This window comes from Colobus angolensis, unplaced genomic scaffold (genome assembly GCF_000951035.1).
Source record: "Colobus angolensis palliatus isolate OR3802 unplaced genomic scaffold, Cang.pa_1.0 Scaffold281, whole genome shotgun sequence".
Taxonomy (NCBI): Eukaryota; Metazoa; Chordata; class Mammalia; order Primates; family Cercopithecidae; genus Colobus; species Colobus angolensis.
The window spans coordinates 1,977,206-1,985,558 of record NW_012116055.1 but is presented as its reverse complement, the minus strand read 5'-3'; the positions used below and the strand labels follow the sequence as shown (position 1 = coordinate 1,985,558).

At 35.7% G+C, this 8,353-nt stretch overlaps 1 long non-coding RNA gene across 1 annotated transcript; it reads right to left on the bottom strand.

Moving 5' to 3' along the window:
- Positions 1–1,666: 1,666 nt before the first annotated feature.
- On the bottom strand, positions 1,667–8,088 carry LOC105516448. Its single transcript, XR_001002489.1, has 2 exons — positions 7,957–8,088; positions 1,667–2,256 (listed from the first exon to the last, which is right to left on the bottom strand). It is a non-coding gene; the product is annotated as an uncharacterized LOC105516448 (long non-coding RNA).
- Between the last annotated feature and the right edge of the window lie 265 nt (positions 8,089–8,353).

Genomic DNA, 8,353 nt, shown 5'->3' with positions numbered 1-8,353 from the left:
TAAATAAATAAACAAATTACAGTTGCATATATTTATGCAGTACAAAGTGATGTTATGATTTATAAATACAATGTGTAATAACTAAAACAAGCTAACATATCCATCACCTCAAATATTTATCATTTTGTGGTGTGAATGTTTGAAATTTATTCTTAGTAATTTACAAATATGCAATACAACTTTATTAGCTATATTCACCATACTGTGTAATAAATCTAAAAAAACCTTATTCCTCCTGTATAACTGAGGCTATGTGCTCTTTGACCACCATCTCCCCATTCTCTCATTCCCTGCCCCATTTTGCTCTCTGCTTCTATGATTTCAGATGTTTCAGATTCCACATATAAGTGGGAACATGTGGTATTTCTGTTTCTGTGTCCAGTGTATATCACATAGCATAATTTTCTTCAATTCCATTCATTTTGTTAAAAGTGAGAGAACATATTTCTTTTGTAAGGCGGTGTGGTATTGCATTGTGAATATATACCATTTTCTCTTTGTCCATTCATCTGTTGATGGACACTTAGGTTGGTTCCATAATTTTGCTATTGTGATTATTGCTGCAAGGAATGCTGGAGTGTAGGCATCTCTTCAACATATTGATTGTAAATCTTTTCTTTTTTTGAGATGGATTCTCAGTCTGTTGCCCAGGCTGGAGTACAGTGGCGCGATCTCAGCTCACCGCAACCTCTGCCCCTCCAGGTTTAAGCAATTCTCTGCCTCAGCCTCTGGAGTAGCTGGGATTACAGGCACGTGCCACCACGCCCAGCTAATTTTTTTTGTATTTTTAGCAGACATGGGGGTTTCACCATCTCGGCCAGGCTGGTCTTGAACTCCTGACCTTGTGTTCCACCCGTCTTGGCCTCTCAAAGTGCTGGGATTACAGGCGTGAGCCACCGCGCCCGGCCTTCATTGTAAATCTTTTGGGTAAATACCCAGAAGTGAGATTGCCAAATCATATGGTAATTCTACTTTTGTTTTTTTGAGGGACCACCATACAGTTTTTCATAAATGACTATACAAACATCTATCCACCAACAATGTACAAGGGTTACCTTTTCTCCACATCTTCACCAACCCTTGTTATGTTTCGTTCTTTTTACAATAGCATTTCTGAAAGACATGATGTATTATATCATTGTGATTTTAATTTGCATTTCACTAATTATTAGTGATGTTGAGCATTTTTCCTGTATCTGCTGTCCATTTGTATGTCTTCTTTTGAGAAATGTATATTCAGAAACTTTGACCAGTTTTAAATTGGATTATTTGTTTCTTTTCTCTAGAATTGTTTGAATTCCTTATATAATTTGGATATTAATCTCTAACAGATCTACAGCTTGCAAACATTGTCTCCCATACTGTAAGTTGTATATTCACTGTGTTGTTTCCTTTGTTTTGCAAAAGCTTTTTATTTAGACATAATACAATTTGTCTATTTTTGCTTTTGTTGCCCATGCTCTTGCCAAATCTAAAACAAATCATTTCCCAGATCAATGTTGTATAGTTTTTCCCCTGTGTTTTCATCTAGTATTGCTCCTTCTGCTTTCTACTGGGATAGTAGAAATCTAATAGAATTCTTTCCAGGTTTTGTTTCAAGGACTATGCAGCATAAAGCTAATTTGAATTTCCCAATACTAAAGTTACTAAACCATCACTCCCTTTGTGAGCAAAAATTACTCCTTTTTTTTACTTTATTTGAAAAATTGAATGGTAAGACTCATTTGGATGCAAAGAACAGTTGCATTTTAATTGTCTAAAGTAATTCAATTAGTGGTCATTCTTTAAAACTTTGATGATTTCTCTTGACTATTTTCCTTATCAGAATGCAGACATGAAAAGCACAGGTGTCTTTTTGAGAAAAAAAAAATCTTGCTTTTATGAAGAAAATATAAAACTAACAGTGGAAGAGGAATGTGGATGGGTTGAGGTCCTCAGGCCTGGACTCATCTGTCTCACTCAGTGTGTCTCCTCACAGCTGACCTCCGGCTGCTGCCTTTCCTGAACACACACACTTTTATGTTTTCTGCATTCAGGTTGAATCATTAGATTCTAATAAAATCCTCTAGGAAAGACATTGTATCTTTCAAACACTCATATAAATCAGAACACCACCTAGGCAGAATAAATGTTAGCTGACACCCAAAGTTAGAAATGGCTTCGGTAATTAAGGTAGTACTGTGTTCCTGCTGTCACTTCCTATATTTTTTTAATCAACACATTTCTTAGTCCCATTGTCTTTTATGCCTGAGGTTTCTAAGAAAAGAGAAAACAAGATAGCTTCACTGTAGAGACTGACCTGGGAACATGCACATGACTTTATCTTTTTCTTTGCTATTACTATATTTAAATATGGTTTATTACTTAATATGGAGAAAAATAAAATGAAATTAATGAAAGGGTAATAGAAACACAAATACTGAATTGAAATTATGCCTTTTGATGCAACATGACCAGAAAATTTAATATTTCTGTATTTTTACCAAATATATCAACATAGAGATAAGCAAAGCTTTATTATCAGAAAGACATGGTATCCTTATATGTGAAACTCTGAGGATATAAACTGCTCATTATCCTTTTCCTTATCATATTGCAAGTACTCGTGTGTTTAAATCCATTTAGGCATCCCAGGGAACTGTAAACAGTATCACAGTTACCGTGAAAACAAACATTAAAAATAACTATATTAGAGATATCATTATTTGGTTCAGACAGTAAATTCTAAAGCCATTGTGTACTCACACATATTATATCCTGGCATTTATAATTTCACATTCTTATAAGTGATTTCAAAACCCATCTGATCCCTGCCATTCTAGAATATAAATATGAATATTTATTATTTTGTAATGGTTTTATAAGTCAAAAGTCTAGTCTTTCTCCTTTAAGGGAGATACTGCTGAATGAAGCCAACCATCTTGATGGTTTTCAGGTTTATGTAAAATGAAGGATGAAGAACATAAGTAGCCATGGGAATCTCAAGAATGCTAAGTCTCTGTTATGAAATATGCCTTCTGCCTAGTCAGAAATGACTCAGTACTCCTCTTCCGCTCCATTGCCTGGGAATATTCAGAGCAAGGTGAATTGTCGGCAAAGTGTCATGCTATAAATCTCACAATCAATGCACTCGTCAGAATGGATACCTTTCATTCAGCGGTGGAAAGAAGCAATAATAACATTTTAGAGGCTGCTTTTTGAAATAATGTTCTGGATGCAAGCACTTAAAAGGACTTGAAGTATTACCCAGTGACCTCTGGAAGAAAACTGCCTTCTTAGAGAACCTAAGGTCTGTCTCATTGTGCCTTTGCAATACATTGAGAAGTAACTTGAGATTGAGATGCACCTGAATGACTATGAGATTGTCTAGCAAATATTAATTTCATCCAGATATTAATTCTTTCTGGAATCTCCCGACTTATAAGAGAACGGGCCACCTCCAAAAGACCTATCAGAGTATTTCAGCCATTGAAACTCATGCCCAGAAAAATGACCAATAAGCTGTGATTTTGTTGCTCTCGTGGTCTGTCAAAATCTGAAAGTTTAAAATTTCTCTTACCGGAAAACAAATTTGTATCCCCTCTAAAGAATCTATGAGCAAGTTGGAGACTTCAGGTGATAATGCTCTACTATTAAAAAATATAGGCCGGGCACGATGGCTTATGCCTGTAATCCCAGCACTTTGGGAGGCCAAGGCGGGTGGATCACTTGAGGTCAGGAGTTCGAGACCAGCCTGATCAACATGGTGAAACCTCGTCTCTACTGAAAATACAGAAAATAGCCAGGCATGGTGGTGCACGCCTGTAATCCCAGCTACTCAGGAGGCTGAGGAAGGAGAATCACTTTGAGCCCAGGAGGCAGAGGTTGCAGCTAACTGAGACCAGGCGATTGCACTCCAACCTGGGCAACAAAAGCAAAACTCCATCTCAAAAAAAATAAAAATAATAAATAAATAAATATTATGTTACCAGTGCAAGTTAACTCTAACTGGTTTTTGATAACTCTTTTTGTGCAAGGTACAGGGCAGATTATAATCGTCCTGTTATCTTTCATTACTACATGAGTTTTAATGGACTTTCTGTTCATTGATTTCTCTTCCTAAATAATCATCCTTGAAGGGATGCATAATGCTGCTTGCGCTAAATAATTGATAGCATGTAGAGTTACTGGGAAAGCTATGACAAGCTGTAGGATGTCCCAGAAAGAGGCTTAGTAGCACAGTGATAAATATAGTAAGAGGCCAGTGCTGTCAGGAGAGGAATATCATATGATTAATTGCTCTATTACTTTTTCTTGGTCTTCAGAAAAGCAAGAGGATATTAAAAAGGAAGTAGAAAACAAAGCACTTTGTTGAGTGTCACTTCTTACTCATTCATTGGGGTAGAGGGTGAAAGAAAATGCTTTAGTTTCTGTTATATCTTTATTTGTAGAAAGCTGATGCAATAATAGATTCTGTTCAAATTGTATAGAAAAATACTCTTCCATAATGATAGGTTAATTATTTTAATTTTACAGGAGTATTTAGAAAGAATGTCTATTTCCAATGAATTAGCTATTATTTTGAATGTGGATTATTGAAGGAAACTGGAAATGCCAAAACTGTTAGCACAGTAAACATGAACTGCATCAGAAACAGTCCTGGTGCCCAAAGAAAACAGGGATTTGTATTTAAAATTAGGTTATGTTTGTTTTAAATTATTGACAAATATTATATCAAAAATGTCCTTTCTTAGGAGTGTGTGGTTATGAAGTTATACTGTAACCTTTTACACACACACACATACACATACATGCAGACATGTCTCGATGGCTTCAATAGAAATAAAAATCGGTTTCACATCGTATTAAAGCATATAACTTCAAAATTATCATGAATTTTGTGAACTTATCTTTATATAATTATACAATAATTTGTTAAAATTATTGGTCTTGCAAATAAAAATACAATTTTTAAAAATTCGATCATAATTTTATTTCTCAAAATGTAAATCCTAAATTTTAATTTGATATTATCAAGTTTCCAAAACTCACCAGAGTGCTAGGCTGGATATATATGTGTATCACGGAACCCAGACAGATGGATATATATTGAAGCCATATGTAAGAGAATATATTTTAGAATCTTTTATTGCCAAAAAGTGAACTTGGTACCTTGGTTCTGATAGGATGAGTGGGGCAGGGGTGGAGGTTAATACATATCTTCTGTAGTCAACTTTGGTATTTTGGTTTCTCTCTATCTACTATCTTCTAATGTGTGCAAATTTTTTACCACTTACACTATCCCTAATTACATAACTGCTTACAGGCTGATTTTTGTGTGTGTGTGTTTTTTGTTTGTTTGTTTTTGTTTTTTTGAGACGGAGTTTTGCACTGTCGCCTGGGCTGGAGTGGAGTGGCACGATCTTGGCTCACTGCAACCTCCACCTCCCAGGTTCAAGCAATCCTTCTGCCTCAGTATCTCAAGTAGCTGGGATTACAGGCACCTGCCACCATGCCCAGCTACTTTTTTGTATTTTTAGTAGAGACGGGGTTTCACCATGTTAGCAAGGCTGGTCTCGAACTCCTGACCTTGTGATTTGCCCAACTCAGCTTCCCAAAGTGCTAGGATTACAGGCATGAGCCTCTATGCCTGGCCTACAGGCTGATCCTTTAAGCAGAATATATTACAACAGAAATCTCCACAGTTTATCTGTTTAGCACAGTGTATGCCATAAACATGGATCATCCTCTCCCATTCATCAAAATAGTATATATTACTGATAAGATATTGTTTCTTTCATCCAGCTCCTGCCATTTCTATGAATTTTAATCTATAGATACAAAATAAACCTTGTAAAATTGTTACCATATCCCCATAAATTTAAACAATAGCACTAGTTTTGAAACAATAGCATAGTGTATGATTTTCTTTAGCTTTAAAAATATGATGACATATCCCATACACTAGGATTTGTTAAAAATATATGTAAATACATAGTTCACATTCCTACTTGAATCTCTGAGGTAAATGCCAAATATCAGAATTATCTCTACTGAAGGAAGAATGTAGTTCTTATTTAAAACAAATAACTAAGTTCATCCAATTTTACTTAGCTTTTCAGTATCAATTCCAAAATCTCATACTGGATTATTTTCAAAACTTAAACATATTAATTTACAAAAAGTACTTTGCTAAGTAACAAAGGAATTTTCATTAAATTACTAATTTAGGACTTAACAGCCAAGGTCATGATAGGTGCTATGGAAAACAGAAAGCTACAGTTTATTACCCACAAAGCAGCCAGATATTACTTTTAAATATAAATCAGATTATTTCCTTTCTCTACTTAGCTTTCCTTGGCAATTTGTACAAAGTTCAGAACCTACAACAGGGTAAATCAGACAATAAATAAGCCAATAAATCTGGACCCTTACTAACTCTCCAACCTCATGAAATGCTACTTTCCCCTTAGCTCTCTAGGGCCTAGCCCATTTGCCTTCTTTCTATTCTCCCACCTTGGACATTTACATTAGCTTTGCCTTTACTGGGAATTATCTGCCTACATCACTTTGCAAGGTGATCTCTATTTGTCAGAAGTCTCAGTTTAAACATCCCTTCCTTAGTGAGGCCTTCTCTTACACACAAGTTGCAAATCATTGACTATTGTATCACTCTTTTACAGATTTTTATAGTATATATCAGTGTCTGAAAGTGTCAGTGTTTGCTTAATTATTTAATTAATTAATTTGCTTCTTCGCAGCATTTACCTATTGTGATAGGCAGAAAAATGGCCTTCCAAAGATGTCAACATTCTGAAATCTGAGCCTGAAACACTTTACCTGACATGGCTAAAGGGATGTGGTTCTAGATGTGGTCAAATTTAAGGACCTTGAGATGGAGCGATTATCCTAGATTGCAGCTGGTATGCCTAATCTAATCACAGGAATCCTTACAAGTAGAGAAACTTTCGTGACTGTAGTCATTCAGACAGACATGTGGTTATGGAAGAAAATCACAGACGGGTGCAACATTGCTGGCTTTGAAGACGGAAGAAAGGAATCACAAGTCAAGGAATGTGGGTGATCTCTAGAGCATAGAAAATGCAAGGAAACTGATTCTCCCCTAGAGCTTTCAGAAAGACATGCAGGCCTGCCAACACCTGGATTGAATTTGCCATATTGGACTTCCGACTTAAGAAATACAAGAGATTGTTTTTGTACTGGTTGAGCCATCAATATTGTGGAACTGTGTTACAGCAGCGATAGAAGACTAATACAACCATGAAAACCTCAAGATGAGAAACCCCATTCATCTGTTTCATTCTCTATGGCCAGAGCCTAGAACTGGGCATGGTGCACAGATGTTACTCAGTAAATCACTGTTAATACACAAACTCATGTTGAAATTAACCAGAAATAAACACATCCTTGAAGATATGTATTGGATAAGACATATGTTCTTTTAAAAATACAATTAAATAATATTTTATCAGCTAATATATATTCTCCAAATTTCTCTAGACATCATATATTATAATTATAAGTAAAAGAGTACATTATTGCTAAAAATAGCCCCTATATTCTTAATGAAATAAATGACTGATAAAGCCTCCCCAAAATGTGTCCAAAAGTCAAGAGAATAGTACAATGAACATGGTGTACTCATTTCCCAGCCATACAATTTATCAACTCATTATCAGTCTTGCTTCATCTCATCCCATCCATTTCCCTTTCCTTATAATATTTTGAAGCAAATTCAAGACCTCATGTAATTTCAGCAGCAAATATCTCAATATGTATCTTTAAAAGGTAAGGACTGAATATATATCCTAATTAACAATTTCCAAAGTTACAACAAGTCATTTTTGCCCCCTTGATTCTGTTATACCATCCACATGATTTGATTTGGTCAATGAGGTGTTAGTGGATGGGATACAGAGATACTTGAACAAGTTAGTGTGTGTTTCCTCTGCTTACCCTTTCCCTGTGCCATTACTGTGAGGACATTCCCAGTATAGCCCACTAGAGGATGAGAAACATATGGAATGAGCCAAGTCACCCCAGTCATCAAAGCTAAAGGCGTCCTAGCTCAGATTCCTGACAGTGACTCTAGGCTTGTGAGTGAGCCTAGATGAAATCACTCCCCTACAGACCCGAGCTAAACAAATGCTCATTGTTCTATGTCACTGAGTTTTGAGGGTTATTAGCATTAAAATGGCAATAGATAAGTCGTACAAAGGCTCTATGTTATAAATTAGTGATGGGTTTAGCAGAGATCTTTAATCTCATTTTTCCCCCCTGGGATAAGGATTTAGGTTTGAGGAGATCAAAATCTTACGAAAGTTGGAGAGCTCCATTTGAGAAAAAGAATGAT